Source organism: Dermacentor andersoni, chromosome 3 (assembly GCF_023375885.2).
Source record: "Dermacentor andersoni chromosome 3, qqDerAnde1_hic_scaffold, whole genome shotgun sequence".
Lineage (NCBI taxonomy): Eukaryota > Metazoa > Arthropoda > Arachnida > Ixodida > Ixodidae > Dermacentor > Dermacentor andersoni.
This window is the reverse complement of record NC_092816.1, coordinates 64,898,849-64,922,751: the sequence shown is the minus strand read 5'-3', so window position 1 is coordinate 64,922,751 and position 23,903 is coordinate 64,898,849.

The window sequence follows — 23,903 nt, the reverse complement described above, 5'->3', positions numbered from 1 at the left end:
TATCAGTTGGCCGTCAATAAAACAATATTTTTATAGCGTCGTACAGCTAGAGAAGAAAAATGGCGCGAAGAGCGAAAAATTCCGTCAACGCTGGCGAGCGTCCCCATCCACTCAACGGTGTTTCTTGCTTTTGCGAGTCGCCACAGGAGAAGGCGGGACCGGGCGTCGCGCCTTCATGACGCGGGAAGGGGGCACTTCCTGCTCGCTGGGCGCGGTCCTGGCGCCGACGGCCGCGCGGTCCACGGTGACGTTAGGCAGTGGGGTTATCGGACCACCGGGAGTAGACCGCTGGGACGACGTCGCCGGCGCTGTGGAAACCGCGCCACTTGCTGTCGGAGTCCTCGAGGCCGTTGACGCCGTTTCGAGTGTCTGCGGGGCTCGCGCATCGCCACTCCGAGACGCGCTGGACGTCGTCCCCCTACTAGACGTCGAACCGCGAGACGTCGCCGTGGGTATTGGCGTGCTAGGCGTCAGGGCGTTGGGTATTGGACCGCTGGACGTCAGACGTTGTTGGGTCGGAGGAAAGCCGGGTCCAACGGGGATTCGGTCTGGCGATAGAGACGCGGCCCCCATGGGCGACGGGTAGGCATGTGGCCGCGTAGGATGGTTGGGCGACACCGGTAGCGGCGTGATAATGAAGCGTGAAAGCCCAGGGTACATCTGCGGGTGCATGGGTGACGGAGCAAAGGGAGACAGGCCACTAGCTGGAAAGATCGGCGTCGGGTCACGGAAGATAGCCGGGTCAATCTCTGGCTGCGGGATGCTACGTTGTGGCCTGGTTGTTGGGTGACCACCGTGTGGGCTCAGGTCGCCAGGAGCCGCGCGGACCTCGGCTGCCCCGTCAAACGCTTTGCCTCCGGTCGACTCGTACACTTTGTAGAACGCGTACAGCATCGTCGTGTAGTACAGCTGCGTAGAAGCATACAAAAATGACACGAACGTGAACCGCTAACGGCCATACGGCGAAAATAATGCAATTAAATCAGGTTGCGGTGCCACAAAAACCACGCGTACAACGACTCGCCACTTTTCAGAACAGGCAGGGAGCAGCAGTCTGCATTGTTAGCGGGTAGGCGAACATTGCAGATCGTATCTCACCAACGATATTGTAGTACTCATTTTCTTTCGTTTCAGCGAACGGCTTGCCTGCGCCGACTACCTGGTGTGTGATTGACTCTCAGCCTTGGTAACTCTTTATGGATCGTCTTGTTTACTTATACCATTGTAAATTACTGGTCTTAAAGACGTGCGGCCTGTGTAGGCGATGTGTGGTACAGCGCACGTACACGCAGGTAAATGTGTATAATATATTTGTGCGTCAGACGATGAGTGAAGACGTTAGAGAAGACAATAAAAGCCAGTTTCGCTTTTCGTATTTCGCCCCGAAACATCGAACCAATGACGTAGGCTTGACGCCACAGGCATCAGTCATTTCGCGCGCGGGCGTGTGTGTGTGTGTGTGTGTGTGTGTGTGTGTGTGCGTGCATGCATGCGTGCGTGCGTGCGTGCGTGCGTGCGTGTGTGCGTGTGTGTGTGTGTGTGTGTGTGCGTGCGTGCGTGCGTGCGTGTGTGCGTGCGTGCGTGCGTGCGTGCGTGCGTGCGTGCGTGCGTGTGCGTGCGTGCGTGCGTGCGTGCGTGCGTGCGTGCGTGCGCGTGTGTGTGTGTGTGTGTGTGTGTGTGTGTGTGTGTGTGTGCGTGCGTGCGTGCGTGCGTGCGTGCGTGCGTGCGTGCGTGCGTGTGTGTGTGTGTGTGTGTGTGTGTGTGTGTGTGTGTGTGTGCGTGCGTGCGTGCGTGCGTGCTCCGGACTACCATCAGTGGCATTTCGTACCTCAAAAATTGAATTCATGGATAGCCTGCACCTCAAAAAGGTATGATGTAATGCAAGCGAATTTCTCGCGCATTTGTCGCTATATTGCCGCCCTTTTCGCTGTTCATTCTGTTCTTCTGTGTCAAACCTCCCACATCGGTAAATGGTTTTCAACACTTACAGGTTCTCTAATAATAAGTTGGAAGTAACGAACGCCTGAAGCGTTCTAAAAGAAACTTGTTTCACACCGCATATTTTCTGTCCATGCGTTCCACGGCACGGTAGCGGCGTATTTGGACAAATGCGCAATCGGCTACGGCGAACATTTTCTACACAGCACTATGCGAAGCCTTGCACTGAAATGAATGAATGAATGAATGAATGAATGAATGAATGAATGAATGAATGAATGAATGAATGAATGAATGAATGAATGTGCGGTCAAAATTCACTAATTAAAGAAACTGTTTTAATATATTCTCTCTAACAGTGATGCCTAATTCCTACTCATTACCATTCTTTCAGTGCTCCTTCATTTCGCTTCCATTTTGATACCTTTAGACTGCGTATGATGTCGTTTTCACGTATATGTATTCGACTTCACTAATTATGCTATGCACGTTATGTCATTTATACTGTTAATTCATCAGTGTTTAACGCGATTACCCTACAGCACCTTTATATCTGCTTCTTACTTATGCACATTTAATTCTTTAATGATGCTGTTATGTGCTAAAAACCTTTAATTGTTTATGGTTTGCGATGTGTTGCAACCGCTGCAACCTGTACTTTATTATGTTTAGTTCGGAAAGGTGGTCCAGTTGTAGTCTTTGACTTCGAAACCTGCTTCTTTATACAAACCTGCTTCTGCTCGTCGTGGCAGGCTAATGGGATGTCGTCGCGAAGGGCTTGAGGCGCTACTAGAAGATGTGGTTTGTCGCCGGCACCTGTGTTTCTTTTGTATAAGATGCCCTCTCGTAGGCAAAATGACGACAAACCACCGTCGCGAAAGTGGGCGAGGAATGGGCACGATGCCGCCTTCTAAGTGATCGATGATGGGCTTTTACTCAGCGTCCGATCGTTGTTTAGCGAGCAGGTCCAGTCTGCTGAGGGCTCCCAGGAAGGCGCTGTCATCTTCCTCGTCAGGATTCTGAGATTCAACAGGTGCTCTTGATAGCGTGTCAGCATCTTCATGTTTCCTACCTCACTTGTATACGATGGTGATGTTAAATTCCTGGAGTCGCAGACTCCAACGTGCCAGTCGTCCAGAAGGGTCTCGGGGGTTGGTCAACCAGCACAAAGCGTGATGATCGGTCACAACTTTAAATGGCCGCCCGTAGAGATACGGCCTAAACTTTGTAGTAGCCCAAATAACCGCGAGGCACTCCTTCTCTGTGGTGGAATAATTGGACTCTGCCCGTGACAGAGTGCGGCTCGCGTAGGCGATAACTCGTTCAGTTCCGTCTTGCCGTTGCACCAGGATAGCTCCAAGACCGATATTGCTGGCGTCAGTGCGTACTTCTGTGTCAGCATCCTCATCAAAATGACCGAGCACAGGAGGAGAAGACAATCGATGTTGTAGCTCCGCAAAGGCAGTCTGTTGTTCATCAGTCCAGAGGAATGGCACGTCGTCACGTGTAAGGCGAAATAGCGGCTCTGCAATCTTCGAAAAATTTTCAATGAAACGTCGATAATAGGCACACAACCCCAAAAACCGTCGGACACATTTCTTGTCGGTTGGAGTGGGAAAAGCAGCTACGGCATCAGTCTTCTCGGGATCGGGCCGAACACCTGCCGCGCTCACGACGTGACCAAGGAACTTCAGTTCCTCGTAACCGAAATGGCCTTTCTCTGGCTTGAGTGTAAGGTTAGCCGATCGAATGGCTTCGAATACATTCCGAAGGCGTCGAAGGTGCTCGTCAAAAGTTTCCGAAAAGATAACGACATCATCTAGATAGACGAGGCAGCTTTTCCATTTAAGGTCAGCGAGAACTGTATCCATCATTCGCTGGAATGTGGCTGGCGCGGAACAGAGGCCGAAAGGGAGTACTCTAAATTCGTAAAGGCCGTCCGCAGTCACAAACGCAGCTTTCTCGCGGTCCCGCTCATCTACTTCAATTTACCAGTAGCCACTTTTAAGATCGATAGAGGAGAAATACTTCGCACGCCTCAGCCTATCCAGAGAATCGTCGACACGAGGCAATGGGTACACGTCTTTCTTTGTGACGTTGTGTAGCTTCCGGTAGTCAACACAAAACCGATGCGTGCCATCTTTCTTTTTAACAAGAACGACTGGCGATGACCACGGACTGCATGAAGGCTGTATCACGCCGTCTTGAAGCATTTCCTTCACCTGCGTTTGAATCGCATGTCGTTCGGTCGGAGAAACACCATAAGGCTGTTGCCGTATGGGGGGCACGTCGTCATAGGTGATTATACGGTGTTTCGTAATCGACGTTTGGCGTATCTTCGGTGACCGTGCAAAGCAAGAGTGGAACTCGAGCAACAGCTCGCGTAGGGGTTGTTTGTTCTCTTCAGGAAGCGTTGAACTAATGTCGACGTTGCGTATAGGTGCTTCAACAGTGTCGATTGCCTCGCAAACAAAACACTCAGTGACATCGGCGATCGGGTCGGCGTAGGCGATGACAGTACCGGGAAAAAGGCGCCGGTGTTCGTAGCTGAAGTTCGTGACGAGAACCTCACAGTGGCCATCATGGAGATCAATAAGGCTTCTTGCTACGCAAACACCTTGAGAAAGCAGGAGAGAGCGATTGCTTTCTGCGACCGCTTCACAGTGTAAGACTGTCACATGCCACCTGAACCACGACACTTGCACGTGGTGGTAACGTGACAGCACCGTCGATGACACGAAGAGATGCTCGAGGTTGGATGGTGTTGGTCGTCGCTGCGGCACTCTTTGTCGAGAAAGTGACGAGGCGTTGTCGAATGTCGATGATAGCTCCGTGCTCCCTGAGAAAGTCCATGCCGATTATTAGCTCTCGAGAACACCGAGGGAGAATGCTCAAGCTGGCAACAAACATAGAGCCGCGAATCTGTATTCTTGCCATGCACATGCCGAGTAGTTTGACGATGTGACCGGCAGCTGTACGAACTGGCGTTTGATTCCAAGGCATCGTCACTTTCCTCAGAAGGGTGGCCAGTTTTTCGCTGATTATAGAATAATCCGCTCCAGTGTCCACTAAAGCAGTCAATTCACGACCGTCGAGCAGTACAGGAATGTCCAAGGAAATTCTTCTTCTGTAATCTGCAGGCACTGTCGTCGTTGATGTATCGTCGGTCCGCGTACGCGTCAGTAGGGGTCCTTGAGCACGTCCAAACTGAGCGGCCTCACCCCCGAAGGCCACTGTGGTTAGTTTTCCCGGAGTGGGCTGGGCGACCGACCCCGCACCACGCTCGAATACGTACGGCGAGTCGGAGAAAACCGCCGCGGCGAAGGGGAGCGTGAGTAGCGTCGAGTTGATGGGGATCCGCACTGCTGAGCAACGTGTTCTTCAATTTCTGGAGGACGCTGGCCGAACCTAGGTCGCGGCGAGTTTGCTGAAAATCCGCGTAGTCCGAGCTCTCGATAGGAGCACTGTCGGCAGGCATGCCCAGCTTCGCCACAGTGAAAGCAACGGGGACGGCGATCAGGTGCCCGCCACACGTCTGATTTCCTTGGGGCCTGTCGGGGGTCCTGGTAATACGAGGCCGCTTGGACGGGCTGTAGCATGGCCGGGCACGCGGTGCGAAGCGGGGACGGAAGTGGGGCAGGTTGCCTCAAAGCTTGCGAATATGACATACGGGAGCTGTCAGTTCTTAGCGGTTGATCTTCTGTGTTAAAGGGTGGTTCTCTTAGCGCTTGCTGGACTTCGTCACGGAGAACGGTGGACAAGGAGTTGAGCGTCGGCTGTGAGGGTACCGACAGTTTCTGGAGTTCTTCGCGGATTACCGAACGAATGAGCTCTCGAAAGAAATTAACGTGGCCCCCGAGAGCTCCGAAGAAGTCTGTAGGTGACGCAGCGTTCACTTGGCGTTCGTATGATGGTGCCCGCTGCCGAAGCGTCTGTTCCACGGTGACGGCCTCGGAAAGAAATTCTGACACAATCTTGGGAGCACTACGGACGAGACCGCCGAACAGCTGCTCTTTCACTCCGCGCATCAGGTAACGCACCTTCTTTTCTCCCGACATGCTGGGGTCGGCTCGTCGAAAGAGACGCGTCATGTCCTCGACATACATTGCGACACTTTCGTTCGGCATTGGTATACGGGACTGGAGATCACGCTCAGCTCGCTCTCGGCGATCAGGGCTTGCATACGTCTCAAGGATCCGGCGTTTGAATTATGCCCATGAATTTAGGGCATCTGCACGGTTCTCATAGCAAACACGTGCACCATCGTTAAGGCTGAAATATACGTTTTTCAGTTTCTCAGCGTCATCCCACTTGTTGAACGCGGCAACACGTTTATAGTGCACCAGCCAATCTTCAACATCCTCATGTATGGCGCCGTGGAAGGGATTCGGCGTTCGCAGATTGAGTAGCGTACAATGAATCGGTGTTGTGCCTTCCATACCAGTTGGGGTGGTCGGAGTTGCCATTTTCTCTGGGAGGAGTCCGAACTCGGGGGCTTGTCCATGGGTCCTTCTGCTGGCGCGGTGTACAGGCGTAACCACCGGTACGGGGCTGGAGCTCTTGCTGCTCGGAGGGGTTTGGTGCATAGATTAGATTACCCAGCACCTCCACCAGTTTGTCACGCGCTAAGGCAAGAGTAATTAACAGTACGAGCAACCAGACACGAAAAATGCCAGACCCTAAGCGACGGTTCTCCAGCTAGCGCGGGATCTGCGACTTCGTCGTCTTCTTCGCCGTTTTGCTGGGCACGCAAAGCTGACTGTTCGCTGGCTCCAAACACCAGGTGGCAATATTAACATCCTGTAATTTTTCCAATCACCCCAATAAAACCTGTTCTGATTCTGAGTGTACCCTACGGCCTATACTTTAAGTGCAAGAAGGCCTTGTCGATTCCTGTCGACCGATATAAGATCATCTCACGGCTATCAAAGCACACAGCCTCCGAGTTTCTCTGAGAGAAGTCGGTTCGAATTGATGTAGCAGCGCCATGCAGCGTGCCAGTCCACATAAATCTATTACGTCTAACGCATCTTAACACTTCCGGAAAATGTTCAGTCATTGCGTAGCGGACACTCTACTGCAGCGGGCAAAGATTACATTATGGACGTCGCAATCAAGCCATTCTTGAGTAGGAGACGGTGTCCGCTTGCTGCACTAGCCTGAGATGAGTTCAAGACCGGAGAAGCTACTACGGTCTGCTCATTACACATTTATCTTTCTTTAATGAAAATTTTTCCTAGCGTAAATTCATCGCTTCTGCTTACCTTACCGAAGCCAGCCATTATAATCCAGGGACCCCAAATCAAGACAATCTTCACCTGCAAATTAGAAACACCACTGCTTTCTATGGCTGTAGCACCAATCCCCGGAGGTTAACGACACCAACTCTGTTACTGTACAGGTCCCAGATATGATGCATAAAGGTAAAAAAAAATCATCAAAGCCATCTATGCGGATCGAACGAACTGTACATATCACCTGAAACCTTAAAAACGCATCCAGTATGTTTTGTATCGGTATCGTAAATTTGAAAGCGGCGGACACGATAGGCATCAAATTATGTGCGCGTTACTTTAGTCTTATTGCAATAAAAAGGAAACATTCGTTCTGTATAGTACCGCGGAATATCGCTAGGGCATCAAAACGAAAACGGAGGCGTCCATCGCGAAGGCTGCTTGAAGCACGAGCAGTGATGCGGGAGCTTTATGTGTTTTAAGGAACACAATGCCAAAGAGATTCATGCAGAGTTGGTGGTGGTGCATAGTAAAATAAAAATAAGCAAAGTTTTTCCATAAGGTAACACTTTGCTTCCACATGGAATCATATTTCTTTGACTCGGATGCCCGGAAACGTAACATTGTTTACATACGTTACCGGGCATCTGCAGTCTGTTACTTCCGTGACATTAGCAGATGGGACAGCAATCTCGGAGGAGACATCACGTGATATATTGAGCAAGCGTTCTGCGCTATTTGGACTGGAAGCCGACCGCGGTAAAGAGGAGGAAAATGGAAAGAACGTGGAACAAAGTTCTTGGCTCAAGTGGCAGGCATCTAGTAAAGAAGGCATCGGTTGCACTTACTATATAATATGATCTACTGTCGTCGAATAATTAAGAGATGTCTGGCGCAGGCATTTCCACAATGGCCACGAAACGTTGTCCCCTTGTCGAAGCACTGGCTTTGTAAAAACACCTCTTTAATAAAAGGAAAATGAGACATCCAACCAAGCTTAGCTAATTGCTACAAAGAAAACCAATCCGGGTTCCTCGAGAGAACAGCCTCATAGTTGAAGAAAAATTCGTCCTTGTCCGGGACACGAACTCAGGGCCACCGTCTTTCCGGGGCAGCCGCTCTACAATCTAAGCTAACCAGCCGGCTAGCGGATGGCAGGGCCAAGTCGACTTTATCAACAACTCGAAGCAAAGGCAAGAGCGTGAAGTAATAGTTAACTTGCGGGTTTTCGCAGAACTATTACGCCAAAACATCTCTTGCTCAACAACTTTCGGTCACTTCCGGTATCCATCTTCTTGTTAACCTATGTAGTGCTTGGATTGCTACAATATGCACACACTGCTAATGCTTTCTGATGATTTTCGAGCAGGCAGCGATGACTCCTCCTATAATGATATCGCGAACAATATAGCATGTATATACGTCAAGCAAGCCGACAGCTGGAAAGCATAGTGGCTAGAACGCAATGACAGCAATAACAACTGGACGACGCGCTGTCACTGTCACCGCTGTCATCTCCTTTGTAGCACAGTTGCCTTCCTTTCCTGTTGTCGAGCACGCATTGAGGACGACTCACCTTCGCATCATTTTGAATGCCAGGCTAATGTTCTCTATAGTGAACATTGCCTGGTCTACTTTGTACGAATGAATCTTCTGTGCTTACCTGCTGTCTCAAGGTAATCTCATCTGCGTCCTTTTCCGTGTACTAGAAGAAAGATACAGAAATCAACACTTGAAGTTAACGGTATAATATGTTGCTCGGAGAGTCGGTTCAAACCTAGGGGTTGCATATTAGCACGAACTGGAAACAAAGATTTGAAGTTGGCAGCAAGGAAGGACGGACCGAGCGCGAAAATGTGAACCTTTCATTAGCTGGAATAGTGAACGTTTGTTGACTAATGCAGCACAATTAGGCTTGCAAACTGGTATCTATGAAAAACTTCAACCTTCGTTCATGTTTAGTTATAGCGTGAATTGGTAATTAAATTTATATACATGTCTATAATTGCCGTTCCATTGCTGTAGATTTTCGATTCCCGGCCCAGACGACCGCAATCCGGTGGAGGTTAAGTGCTAATCTGCTCTGCGCTTAAGCCTTCGGGGGCACATCTTTTTAAAATGTGAGATCGCAAAGTTATTTCCGAGCCTTCCACTACCACACATGGCACATAGCTCCTCTGGTGCCTCAGAAGTCTCCGGCACCACGCGTTGATCTACACCGTATATCTCGGAGGCCCTTGCATGTGTATGCATGCTTGCTAATCACGACACGCTTGCTAGATGCCACCACGATGCCACGCAGCAGGGAGTCGAGCACAAAGGCGCTTGAGGCACACGTTAGCGTACGCGCTGCTATTTCAGTAACGTGTTTAAGAAATGAAGGAAGCAAACAAGAACAAATAAAGCCTAGGCATAATGAAAGAAATGCGAGGACAGACTACCCGCTGTATAAGTTCTGCCGTTTGTTAAATATCGTTGTAGAAATGGCAGAATTATTGTTCTTCTGTAAACCGCGAATGCGATTTGACACGACTGTGCTTACGTCATGAAGGAAGTAAATGAACCAGGAGGGAGCATTAATTCGCAGCCAGAATTCGCATGCCAACTTTGAGCGAAGCTTTTCCCTTCGCTTGTTTCTCTAGAAAACCCCGGCCCAATACGCGACCTCTGAAACTTGGCGCATTGACCGAGGATGTTTGGTTTCCGGTAGTTTTAATAGATGCTGGTACTCGTTCGGCTGCTCTGCCCGCGGAACGTGGAGAGAGCGGCCGGTTTGGGTGAACTAAAACCTACCACGCGCTCTGACGTGAAGACCACGTGTCGGGCGGACTCTATTTGCTCTACTCGCGTTGCATGAGGCACCTTCTTAGTTCGTTCTTTTCCGTGGCTAACGTACATTACTGCATTCTAAGTCGGGATCAGTAATCTGTAACGGGTGAGGAAGTATTTACTGAACCCGATGTGACGCTCGCACGTCGCATACATGCATGCAATCTAGTCAAACAGCTTTTAGAGGGTTTGTGCAAACACCCTGCAAAGGGAGGGCTGCCAACAGCATCCGCTTGGTCTTCCATTTTGAGAAAGAGGGACTCGCACTCACCCATTTGGGCGGGTAACGCAGGCCGGCCAGGTTGGCGCCGCAGCAGAAAAGCATCGCCACAGTGTTCCACGCCACGAATGCACCCAGAACGGTCGACACTGCCGCCTGCGACGCCACCAACAGAAACTAGAGCGTGCTTCGGAAATGGTCGCTGTTTCGTAAACTTTTCAGACCCTAACCTTGAAGCATTCTGGGTCAGATTCGCAGACGTTGACGCGTTCCGCTAAGAAGAATTAACGGCGGAAGTTTATCTGGTGAGGAACCGTTTGGAATTAGTGTACTTGCAGAAATAGTTTTAAAACTATTTAGTTCTCCTACTTCTGAAGTGAACCCCATCCTTAAGATACAGGATTGAATTCACAAAGCTCTTCGTTCGTAAGTACTCTTTGCTATTGGCGGGTTACCTTCGTTAATATTATGTCGAACATTAGGATTGACCGATGGACTGGCATTTGTTTTACGAGTAATTTTAGTGCATGAGCTTTTTTCGTAAATGCTGGCTGCGGTCTCTTGTTTAGGTAAAAGCGACGTCACATAGCTTGATGCGCCTTACAAAATTGGTTCTTGAATTTCTTTTACATTTTATATGTTTTTTATGGCGCGTTTCGGTTTTATTATATACTTAACAGCTAATGAGTGTTAGCGTCAAGTTGGCAGCCGTCCCTCAGTATAGAATACAGACTAGACGTTTTCTCAATTAAGGTATAGAGGATTCTACAGCGTTTACTGCTGCGTGCGTGCGTGCGTGCGTGCGTGCGTGCGTGTGTGTGTGCGTGCGTGCGTGTGCGTGTGCGTGTGTGTGTGTGTGTGTGTGTGTGTGTGTGTGTGTGTGTGTGTGTGTGTGTGTGTGTGTGTGTGTGTGTGTGTGTGTGTGTGTGGTTTCGCTGAACACGGTATGAATTGTAAAGATTACCTTAATTGCGCATATAGGTGCGTTTGGTTCCAAACTTTCCGTGCATGACTACTCACTGCCACGCGCGGCCCCTTTGGAAGTGCGTCATACAGCAGCTAGATGAACATGTAACGCTGTTGTGTATTATAAAATTCGTAAATCTTTACTTCGTAAATTTAATTCGTAAATCTTTTAGGTTGACGTTACATATGGTTATGTCGCGAAATTCAATTTCTAGCCGCATTCCATTTGATCAATTCATTGCAATGCGAGTGACGATTATCAGTACATCCACCGAAACTGTGCGACGTGACATGGCTTGCGTCTTCCGAAACTTACGGCGTTCAACCCCATTGGTCGAGAGCGGGCTGCTTCCTGGAAGGCATAACAGGAAGCACTTGTATTGCGAATACTTGCGCGCTTTTCAAGAACTATTCTATTTCTCAAGGACTTCGATATCTGAATATAAATTTGTTTGTGATTGGATGGGGCAGTAAAATATCTTCTAAATTAATTCATTTCGACTCTAACATCACCTTCCGGGGGAAAAAAAGCAAAATAAAGCAAATGCTATTCAGACACAGCTTGACCCCGCCGTATGGAAGGCAAGACATATTCTATGGAGTGGTCAGAAATAATTCTGATCAATGCGCTAAATCTTCCGTTTCATCAAATGATCCAGTAGAGCCAATTAGTTTGTCAAGTGCACCAATATTCATAAAGAAAGCAAGACGAACACATTTACTTACATGACGCACGCTAGTTGCTTTTGATTTCTCCTGTGTTTTTAGAAAAGAAAATATAAAAAATAAAATTTGTCGAGCAAAATTGGTGATCATAAAAAGTAATTCGCTCGGCTTTACATTCCTAGGCAAAGCACGGGCTACGGACGACTCCGTAAAAGTGGACCTGGAATTTATCTTGAGCTACTTCGACTCTTCCTTATGCATCGTACCCCAATGGGGGTCGAAAACCCTCTGCAGCTTATTCTGCAACATGACACAATTATTATGCAGCATGAGTTTGCAGAACTTATTCTTGCAAAGACACAATGTGGTTTTCAGAGATTAAGCCCTGCCTGTTTGGAACAGCTGTTGGTGAAAATGGCAAAACGCGCCCGTCAGTCTCCCAGAGTCTAATAGATAGCACCGTCTCTGCTATGAGGAGGCGGCTCCGGCAATCTTGCTACCCTACTGATGCCATCCGCTGTTTAGTTAAGCATCTTTAGGGTAAAGGGATGGAATTACTGAACCCAGCCGTACCGCCTGCCAGAGGAGTAGGATGACCACTGCGTCGCTGATGATGTTCAAAACGCATTCGGCGCCAAGCAACACGTCGAAGACGAGCCCTTCTGTTTCTGCGGCAGGAGAGAGAAAAGGGCACCGTCACTGCCAGTGGAACACCATCCCCCAAAAAAGTAATTTGGTCCTGTGCTACAAGACTTTTCACATATGTCTGCTAGACAGAAAAAGCATTATACAATAAGATTCACTATACCCGTCTTTAAAGGGAAGCTTTCTTTCTCTATCTCTCCGGGATTTGCGGTGATGTCGCCAATTGTCCCGCAAAGTAAGCATTCTCAATGATAAAAATGCACGCACGCGATGGTGGGGTTCAACCCCCGACACCATCGTAGCAGCTGAATGCTCTGTGCCTAAGCATCATCACAGGCTTCCTGCACACACATACACAAACGCACACACAACGTTCGCCGGCAGCAAAATATAAAACAGAATAAACTCCGCATAATGCTTAGTTAACTAACGTTCAATTTTTGCAAGAATACACTCCTATAAGAGATGCCTTTCGTGTAGCCAAATGCTGCGTTATTTTTCATGCTCTGTGGAATCGGCGTACTGGCTTTCCGGCTTTCCGTCCCCATAGTGCATGTCGTTAAAGAAATTACTTGCGGCAAGCGATAGTGCATAGCGTCAGGAGTACAAATGCAAACGCTGTAGAGCCGACTTACGCGCCCCAGTCCTGTGAAAGCCGTAATAAAAACGCACGATGCCGACAATGTTGGGCACCTGCGCCGAGACAAGGTCAACAACCTTTGTAGGAAGCCACATTTTCTGTCGTCCGATGCCTAAATGCTCAAAGGGTAAAAGGGCGCAAAATGAGAGAAAACAGTGTTTTACAAACTCAAATTTTACCATGTGGATTCCGATGAGGTAAATGGCGCCTTTCCTTGACGCGATCATGACTTCTTGTTCTTCTTTCCGCGTTCGTGCGATGCGTTCGAAGCAATATCGATGTTGCTGCCGTTGTTGACGATGATGATTATGACACCTCTGAATTTCGCTGCGCGTGGGTGAATGTGAAAGCTGATAAGGAATTAGAATATATGAATCACCAGATAATATTATGGGCGGGAGAAAAATAAATAAAAGAGAAGACCACTTTTGCAGTCGTGAAAGGCAAACTTTTTACTTTGATATTACCGTGTTGCTTTAACCATTATAGCTCCACTATTAAGCCTTCGTGATGACTAGTGCACATAAAGATTTAAATAGGGTCGGGATAACGGAAGGATTCCATTCGAAAGCTATTCCTTCTGGCGCTTCACCAGTTATTCAAGCCGCCCATGCTATCCCGAGGATAGACTGTAGTTGTCAACGGTCGAAAATAAGGGAAGCGAACAAATCTAAGCCCACCTAAGGTAACCTGCATTGCATTGACTAAGAAACAGAAACACACGGATCGACGCTGTCTAACAAATGAGCGTTTACTGAAAACGCATGAAATAATGTATATGGTGATACAAAAGAAATAATAAAATTGAAAAATGAGCAATGTAGCTCGCAGTTCCAAAAAAAAATTGATAGCCGAAGCTTCCTTAAGCGAATTTATCGCGCTGCGAAGCATCATATAGTGGCACCTTATTTGCACGTTTTCGAGGTAAGCGTTCTTGCTTCTCTTCTGTTAGAGTATCACTGCGTATCGCTGGCTGTTCTGGCGCAGGAGCGCACGCCTCCGCGCCAGGTTCGTGTTATTCGCACGGTATATCTGCGCTTCTACAGGTAGTGCACTTCGGTGAGGTTGATGTGAGCTTCCTCCCCAAAAAAATCCAAGTCTCTCAAATTATTGTACGGTCGCGTGACACTCTCTAAATGAACCCTTAAATATATATGACACAGATGGGCAATTTTCGAACTCCTAAGTCAGCTTATCACTTCCCGTTCCTCCCGATACTTGTCTACTGCTGGATTTCTCAGGGAGCACGACCTTCCCATAGAACAGTGGTGTATAGGCTGGCTGTGTGCTACTTGGTCCTTTCACACATGGTATACAAAGGGCATATCAGGAGCCCACGAGGAAGCGCATTTTCAAATAAAGAAATGAATAAAAATCATGAGCCATTCTAACCTGCGAAGGCGGATGACCAGCAGCGTTTGGTAGCACATGACAAAGAAGTGACACAGAATCTTGAACAAAGGTACGAACACAATTAACTATTGTCTTGATCGGTGGTCATCGCGACGAGAGGTACGCACACACATTTAGTTTTATACATTCGTGTCATACATTCGATATACACATTCGTTGTATACATTCGTGTTTTCATTTCGGGATATACTGAGGCAAAGAATTTCAGACCGAAACCACCGCACCGACTGGCAGTGGACCAGTGCGATCAGCGCCTTCGCAAAGGGAGGGGCAGTACGCTAACCATGGCATGATGAGCGCCAACGAGCCATCTGCGGAAGAACACGGTGACGAACGTGATACCAGTGGCACGAGCCATTGCTGATGATGATAGTTTTGCTCGCACACTTGAAAATTTCACGGAACCCTAGCCATAAACAGATTCGCTGTAATTATTTTTTCTTGACTGATTTATTGATGTATGGTCTGACTGAATAATTAATTATTTGATTGATCTGGAGGAGTGCACAAACACTGTTGAAAGGAGGGGGTGGGGCGGTAGTGGAAGGAAGGAAGGAAAGGTAGGGAGGTCAACCAGACGCACGTCCGGTTTGCTACCCTACACAGGGGAAGGGGTTTAAGGGAAGAAAAGAAGGGAGAACGAGAGAAGAAGGTACTATCGCTGTGAGTAGATGCGGATGTCGGTCACTTCACGCTTATAATCGGTCACTGAGGCCAGTCGCTTTCATGAAACGTAGCAGGGCCCGCGTCACTTTGTAAGCCTGTGACGCATGGGGCCATGGTCCGAGAATCTTAGTCTCTGAAAATGGTCTGTTATCTAATCGGTTTAGCCCTGTCTGAAGAAAGTCGCGCTCGTTGTCATAGAGATCACAAAAACACAAAACGTGCTCAACCGTCTCTTCACAGTTGCACGAGTCACAGATCTGTGTGTCGGAAATTCCAATAAGGAATGAGCAGGCTTTCGTAAAAGCTACCCCTAACCAGAGGCGGCACAGTAAAGTTGCATCACGGTCGGAGAATTTCGATGCAATCTGCAGCTTCAATGTAGGATACAACCGGTGGAGACGGCAGTTGGAGAAAATCTGGATGTTCCACAAAGTTTCAGTCTTGGTTTGAGCAAATCTGTCCTTGATAAGGGTATAGAAAGTGTCGGGGTTTCTTTATCGGCCGACCGATATCGGCATCGTCAGCAAGGTCATTTCCGACGATGCCACAGTTCCTTGGAAGTCATTGGAAGATGATGTCATGTCCGTTTATGAGGGCTCGATGGAGAACTTCTCTGGTCTCAAACACCAGTTGGTCATGGGTCTTGTGTCGTAAGGCTGAATGCAGACATGAAGGGCGGCCTTGGAATTGCAAATAACGATCCATTTTGGAGGTTTGGCTTGTGCGATGTAATTAACAGTGGCACGTAGAGCCTGTTGCCGTAGAGGTCGTTCTATGGGATAAGTTGAAAGTAATTGTAATTTGTAAGGCCTGGATGAAAACAGCGCCTGTGAAGCTGGTGACTGAGACAGATCCATCGGTGTAAATGTGCGTTCTTTGTTCATGTGCCTGGTTCAGTAACGACAGTGTGAACTGACGTAGGGGCACTGTTGAATGACGGGTCTTCTTCGTTATTCCCGGAATCTTGAGGCGTACTTGTTGTGGAAGGCTCCGAATAAGCTAAGAGGTGACGCGAGGTTCTTCAGCGTGTCCACGGAGCACGACACACGGCAGTCTCACTGGTACCGCCGCGACAGCGAATTGTGTCGGCCTCCTCGCCGTCAGCTGCACAACACCGAAGTTGTGGAGCCACAGCAGTGGTTGGCCCAGTTGTTTCAGTTCTGCTGTGCCGCTGTGAAGCCTACTTAACAACGGTTACATTTCAGAGACGCATCAACCTAGCCCTTGGGCCCACCTCCTAATTATAGTCTGAATTAAAAAAGCTTACAGCTTACCAGCTTACGAGGTGCGGTACTACATTCTGCTCAATTGCAGATGCCCGAATTCTCCCTCTCAAGGACACTGCCGCATAGCGACTCTAATTTGTTTTTCTTGTGCAAGGCGTGTTAGTGTTGAGATGGGGGGGGGGAGGTGAAATCATACATTTTCTTCTGCTACAGTAGGTTATTTTCTGCAAGAGCGGCTAGAAACTTCGCTTCGCACGCATCGTGATTTTCATGTGGGTAAGTCTAAAAACATTCTCAGGTATCCTTAGCGAAGGAAAACGCCTTGTAAAGCCTACTGCAATTCACCTTAATCCACCTTAGTCAGCTATAATGCACTCTAATCCACCATAGTCTGTCTTAATCCTCCTTCTTCCAGCTTAATCGACCTTAATACACTTAAATCCAGACTAATTCACCTTAATCCATCCTAATACTGCCTCAGCAAATCACTAATTAATCAATTATTAACTTTGGCAATCATTAATCATCCCTCATACACGGCTGGACAAGCTTTCGTTCGCTTCTGGCCTTCCTTGGGCCGCGTGATTGTTTCTGTACCTGACAACGCGAACTTTAAACATAGAGATCTAAGGCGTTAAACTTAAAAAGTGAGGAGGTTTTAGATACCAAAACCACAATATGATTATGAGGCACGACAAGTGCTATTTGCCAACACTATGATGTTGATGCTTCCGTTGATGTTGTTGTTGTTGTTGGCGGTCTTCTTCTTCTTCTTCTTGTTATTATTATTATTATTATTATTATTATTATTATTATTATTATTATTATTATTATTATTATTATTATTATTATTATTATTATTATTATTATTCAGTATTCAGTATTATTAGTGAGTACGCGTGCTCTGAAAGTGGGTGAGCTGTCGACGTTTGGGGAGGCCTGCGCTAGAATTTCAGATGCTGTTGAGGAAATGCAAAGATCTGTTGATTTTCTCTCCGCTAAATATGACACCGTAACATCCTTCGTTGAATCCGCCAAATCGTAAATAACATAGCTTCGTACCCAGGTTGTCTCTCTGTCGTCGACGGTGACCACCCAGGCGGAGCAACTTGACAGAGCAAACGCAGGGTTGAACGACTTGGAACAATACAGTCGCAGATGCAGTTTTGAAATTCACGGCCTTCCAACTAAATCTAATGAAGATTTGGCTTCCTTCATTTCGGAACTTGCCGTGAAATTGAAAATATCTGATTTCAAATCAGCTGACGTTGCTGCCGTACACCGTTTGCGCAGTCGAGGCGTCTCCCCGCCCGCTATTCTTGTCCAGTTGCAGAGCTTTGCTGCGAAGCAGAAATGGTTCGAGGCACGTGGAGCTCTGTCTGGTCTAACGCAGTTGGGAGTGCTTCCACGCCTGTATGTGAATGATAATTTAACTCGTGAGAACCGAGAGCTCTTTCGGGTGGCACGGTTAAAGAGCAAGAAAAAAGATTGTAAATATTGCTGAACAAAAAACGGCAGAATTTTCGCAAAGAAATCAGAAGGGGCCTCGCTTCTCAGAATAGATAGAAAGTCCGATCTTGATAAAATTGTTTGACTATGAACAGGTTGCGACTTTCTTGTCACTGCTAACTTTTCCGAAGCTCAGCAATTTTTGTCTGAGGCACAAGGAAAGGCTTTGCGTATAAGCCATGTCAATATACGTAGCACTAAGAAACATTGGGGCCAGTTCGTTGCTGCAACCTCAAGTGTCCGCTCTTTGTTTGATATTTTCGTCTTGACAGAAATAAACATCTCATTGGAATGTACTGTGCAATAAACTCTGCCAGACTATCAGATGTTTACATACACACGTCCTGTGGGAAAAGGGGGAGGCATCGCTGTTTTCTGTTAAAAACAAGTGGTCAGTTTCGGAACTAACTGCTTCCTTCGTTCACGCTGAAGCGGTAGCACTTTGCCTGAGTACTCCTGAGCTATCAGTTGCCATTTTTGCAGTTGATTGCCCTCCGCGCTTCAACACGCGGTTGTTCCTGTCTCAGCTAGATACTGCTTTATCATCACTTTCTCTAGATGAACATGTGTTCCTCATAGGCGATATAAATATAGACACACTCTGTCCTACGGAGGCACCTGTCAGTGACTACCTTGACACTATTTCGAAATGGGGCCTAGAAATAACAATCCGTTCTGCCACACGTGAAGAATTTTGGCTGATAGCCTTGCGGTTTCATGTATCGACCACATAAATGTGCGGTCATGTAATCTAGTTATTAATTCCACAGTTGTTCAAACAAAACTAGCTGATCACTACTTCGTTTGTACTTCTCTAACACAGTCATCTGTAACCATTGCTTCTATAGCGCCTTCAAGAAAAAAATTTCAATAACTGATCCAAGGTTATTTGATAAACTGGTCCAACAATATTATTGGCACAGTTTTCTATCAACCGTGCCCCCGTCTGAAATTTATGAAAAATTCGTTGCTCTTTTCGATGGCTTTAGGAGGGAATCCACTCGAATTATAACAGTTAAACAGCGCAGCGCTAATGATGGTTGGATGTCAGCAGAAATCCTTGCTGCTATGAAAGAAAAAGATATGCTTTGGAGTCTGTGTCGCCGAGCCCCTAGCTGCAACACACTTCGTTTAAAATTCAAACTTTGCAGAAACAAAGTTAATGCTGCTATTCGCCTCGCTAAATGCAATCACTTTCGCAACAAGTTTAGGAATGCCCGGTTTGACAGCCGTAAAACCTTGTCCCTAATAAATGACCTCAGAGGTGTTGGTAAAAAAGTACGCAACGATAACTACTTTCTTTTCCACTCTTCATGTGATGGCCAGAGTATAGCAAATAATTTTAATGATTTCTTTTCTCGAATATCGGGTTTTCCCAGACAACATCCGGATACATGTACACTAAAAACAAGTAACCTGCAATCGGCTTATCTACCGTTTCTGACTGATTGCGACCTAAAAAAAATTATTTTTAGTCTTAAACTGAACAAGTCCGTAGGTACCGATGGCATCTCCGTCATCGAGCTTCCAAGAAACTGCAGCTACATCAAGGACGTTTTGATAGCCATAATTATTCATATTTTGTGATGTGGCGTTATTCCAGTCAGACTGAAAACGCCAATCATTGTATCACTCTATTAGAAAGGATCTCGAGGCAAAGTTGAAAACTACCGCCCTATATCAGTTCTACCTTGCATAACACAAATTTTAGAGAAACATATGCTGCTCACTATGAATAGCTTCCTTGATTCTAACAACATATCACCGCAGCAGTAAGGCTTTACAAAAGGCAAAGGCACTCAGGCACTTTTGGATGATTTTACCCGATTTACTGAATTTCTGTTTCGAAACTAAACAGGTAGCGTGCGCATTGTTTCTTGATGTAAGAAAGGCATATGTCAGTGTCTGCCATGGCTCGTTGTTAACAAAGCTTTCGATGATGGGATTCCGTGGTTTGTTTCTGTCACTTCTCGATAATTTTCTCCGGGACCGGGGTTTCAGTACGTCTCAGTTCAAAACTTTCACAGCAGCCTTTCGCCAATGAAAGCCGGTGTTCCACAAGGTTCCGTATTAGGCCCTCTTCTATTTAACATTTACTTTAATGACCTCTCTAATGCAGTCCCCATTAATATATTTCAGTATGCAGACGATACAGTGTTCGTTTCTCGTACAAATCAATATTCTGATGCAGCTTCTCATTTACAAGAAGCAGCAACGAAGGCAATGGACTGGTTCGCCACAAATTTACTCGACATGAACGTATTAAAAACGCAACTTGTCTGCTTTCGAAGTCCTTTAAAGAGAGTAAACTTGACTAGGGAACTAATATTACATAATTCACATTTCAATCCATGTTCTTGCGATACTATCGAATACACGTCATCCGTAAAACATGTCGGTTTGCGTTTTGACAGCGATCTGTCATGGAATTCGTATGTTTCTTATGTCTGTCAGACGATTCGCTCAGTGCTTTGCTCACTCTATAAAATCCGTCACCTCATGCCGATATCAGTCAGGAGAAGCACCGCGCATGCGTTGTGCTACAGTGTTGTCCGATACAGAATTACTGCCTACGGACATTGCGCTCTTCGTGGCAAAAAAAGAATCAACTCACTAATGCGCTCCCATTTAAAAGTTGTAGGTCATGGCTTTTAAGCTTTAAGTTATCGGGCAACACCGACATTTTTAAGGTATTATCAATGCCAGATTTTTCTTCGGTTTTACTGCATACAATAGCCTTGAGACATCTCTGGGACAATCGCTTTAATATCTATAGTACGTTATGTAACTCCCCGTAGCCTTAGACCAAAATGGCGTTATCATTTACCTCGTTGTGCAACAAAATACCGCAAAGGAATGCGCGAATACTATGTTCCCGTGTTGTTTAATTATTTACCTTGTAACTTGCTGTAGTCCACGTCAAAATACAAGCTCAAGAAAGCACTAAAACGTGCGGATTTTAGCGGTTATAATATATGAAATCATAGACCTCACTTACCTCATCCTGTGCTATGCTTAAAAAGTGGCGTTGGTCAAAAATATGACCAGGCCGTTTGTTTCCGCAAAGGTTTCATGGAGCATTTCCGTTTTTTTAACGCATTCTGTTTATAATCATGTTCCCCTTTTTTTTGGGGCCATGCAAACTAACCGTGTGGCACGATGATAATTGTACGCGCCAGATGCGCTTCTCAAACCTTTATGTCTGCATATACGTACATGTATTATAAATGCGTATAATGTGTGTATCAATGTATGTATACACATTTATCGCTTCCCTGTATGTCTTCATTTCTCCTTTTTCTCTCTTTTCTTCCCTTGATATTGTAACAGTTTGTATGCTGCCTGTCACACTCTGCCAGTCAAGCCCAATGTGGCTTTGACAGGTCTGATGAATGTATTAGGTTTTATAGAAATAATAAACGAGTTTATTATTATTATTATTATTATTATTATTATTATTATTATTATTATTATTATTATTATTATTATTATTATTATTATTATTATTATTATTATTATTATTATTATTATTATCATGCAATCTGGCTCATACCCAAGGTGAGTAATTAGCCAAGACTCGGGTGGGTAAGTCCTAATTAATATGGAAGTTTACTTTCACTTGCGCTATTACGAGAGCAGATAAATTTAGTCTGATGGATATAACATAATGAATGTTGTCCTCTGGTTTTATTTTTCTCCTTAATTTTTTAATGCTACCAATGCTACCCAACTTCGGCGTTGTTACAAGTACATTTATCTCATTCTCTCTTTCGCCGATCTTTGTCTGTAATGTTGTTCTTATCCTTGCCGTCTCCTTAAACCTTGCACTTATGGATTCTGTATATGTATTGCTCTTCAATGACTCTCTTTCAAACAAGCTTGAGGCTCTAGACATGTGCCTCTGCGTAGTGGCATAACATAGTTTGCTAATAGCACAAAGTCACCAACCATTTCCAAGAAATGGGTGAGCCACCAGTTTTTCTTCTTTTTTTTTCACTTGAAATGCGACAAGCGCTATTAAAACCGCTTCAGCGACTTCCTAATATATAGAATTTTACGTATTGCACCTATTTGGCTACGAGGTGAGAGGAATGTTTATTCTTTGGCCTACTGGTTGAAGGTCAAACGATCTTCTAACTTCGCCCTCATCACTTGGCCTTAAATTCCCCTTCCACGCAGTAATCGTTTCTCCGCGCAATTTTAGCTCTGTCCTTTAATCAGGCCTCCTGCGCGCATTCCGCACGTTTATTCCGCACGTTTTGTCTTGGCCTCTAACAGACCAACCGCCAACTTGGGTGACTGGATAGTACATGGTCTAATGGGGAAAACATCGGGCTGCTGTACTGAGGGAACAAAGTTTGAAGCCAACCGTCGGACCAACTTGGTTTACTGGGTATGTGTCACTGGATGTGCGCCGCTCTTCAATGAACTTGTTCAACAGCAACTCGGGTAACTAACGATGAACGCCGGGATATTTGCCGCTCTTCAATGAGCCTCTGACGCGAACTTGGATCACCGGATATGTGCCACTGTTCAATGAGAAAAAAAAACATTAACATTTTTTTTTCGGTGTTGGGTCGAATCAGACCCGCGACATATATGTACCAAGCCAATTTTGTCTGAATATATATCCACACAGGCACCACGCGCAAACCTTGCGGTGGCGCCACTAGATGACGCAGCGTGTTCAGCGGTGCGCACACCACTGGGAATACTTCTTCCTCTACACTAAGTTTTTTTTTTAATTATTTATGCTTGCTTTTCTGTGTTTATGTTTGTTTTTTATTTTGTTTTTATATGTCTAATATTTTTCATGGCTACGCGGGCAATTGACATGCCTGCCCATTCTAAAGGTTTTAGCCGCACTACGCGATCATTATTATTATCATCATCAAGTGCGAGAGAGGAACCCGGCTGCATACACGCCTTATGTATTACGCGTTTCAGTGGCAAGACGCTGCTTGGCTGCATTGCCTCAATGCGAATTGCATTAACGTTATTAACGTGGAAATTATTCATGAGACGTGTTACACCATATTTTTTCTCTTTATATACTACATGCCTCTCCTCCATCTCTAACCCGCCGCGGTTGCTCAGTGGCTATGGTATTGGGCTGCTGAGCACGAGGTCGCGGGATCAAATCCCGGCCACGGCGGCCGCATTTCGATAGGGGTGAAATGCGAAAACACCCGTGTACTTAGATTTAGGTGCACGTTAAAGAACCCCAGGTGGTCTAAATTTCCGGAGTCCTCCACTACGGCGTGCCTCATAATTGCAAAAGTGGTTTTGGCACGTAAAACCCCATAATTTAATTCTTTTTCTTCTCCATCTCTAGGGTAACAAAGCGGTTAACAAAGGGTTAACTTCGCTAGTCGAACCATTCTTCGTTTCTCTTCCACGAAACAAGCGCAGTCGCTCACCGATCTTCCGCCGTTCATTGGCCGCTTCTGAGGAACTTATCGCTAGGGGTCACTGGTATCGTACTAATTCTTTTTATCAGGCCAGCTGGACACAGTTCGGTGGCTACCTGATCGAAAAGGGAAGACCACCATCCTCGTCGTCGTCATTATAATCACGCCGGGCAACGAAGAGGAAGAAGAAGAGCGAGTCATGAACAAAACGAATAACTTTTTAACTGTTGTCTTGTAATTTGTTTGTTTTTGTATGTTTTCTTATCTCTCTTTCGTTATATTTTTTTTTCGCATCGAATAAGTAGCACTTCAAAAGAATAGGTGAACGTTTCAGCACGCAATTCTTGGCCAATCCCCCAGTGTGGGTATGAGCCATAACATGAGGCCATCATCATCATCATCATCATCATGAACGGACGGCCTGAAAGCAGTGGGTACCGGAAATCTAAATTATTGTGCATATTAATTAATAACATAATTCCTCTCAATCTCTCTACCACGCCAGGCATAACGCTCTAGAGCAACACTATATGGCAGTGT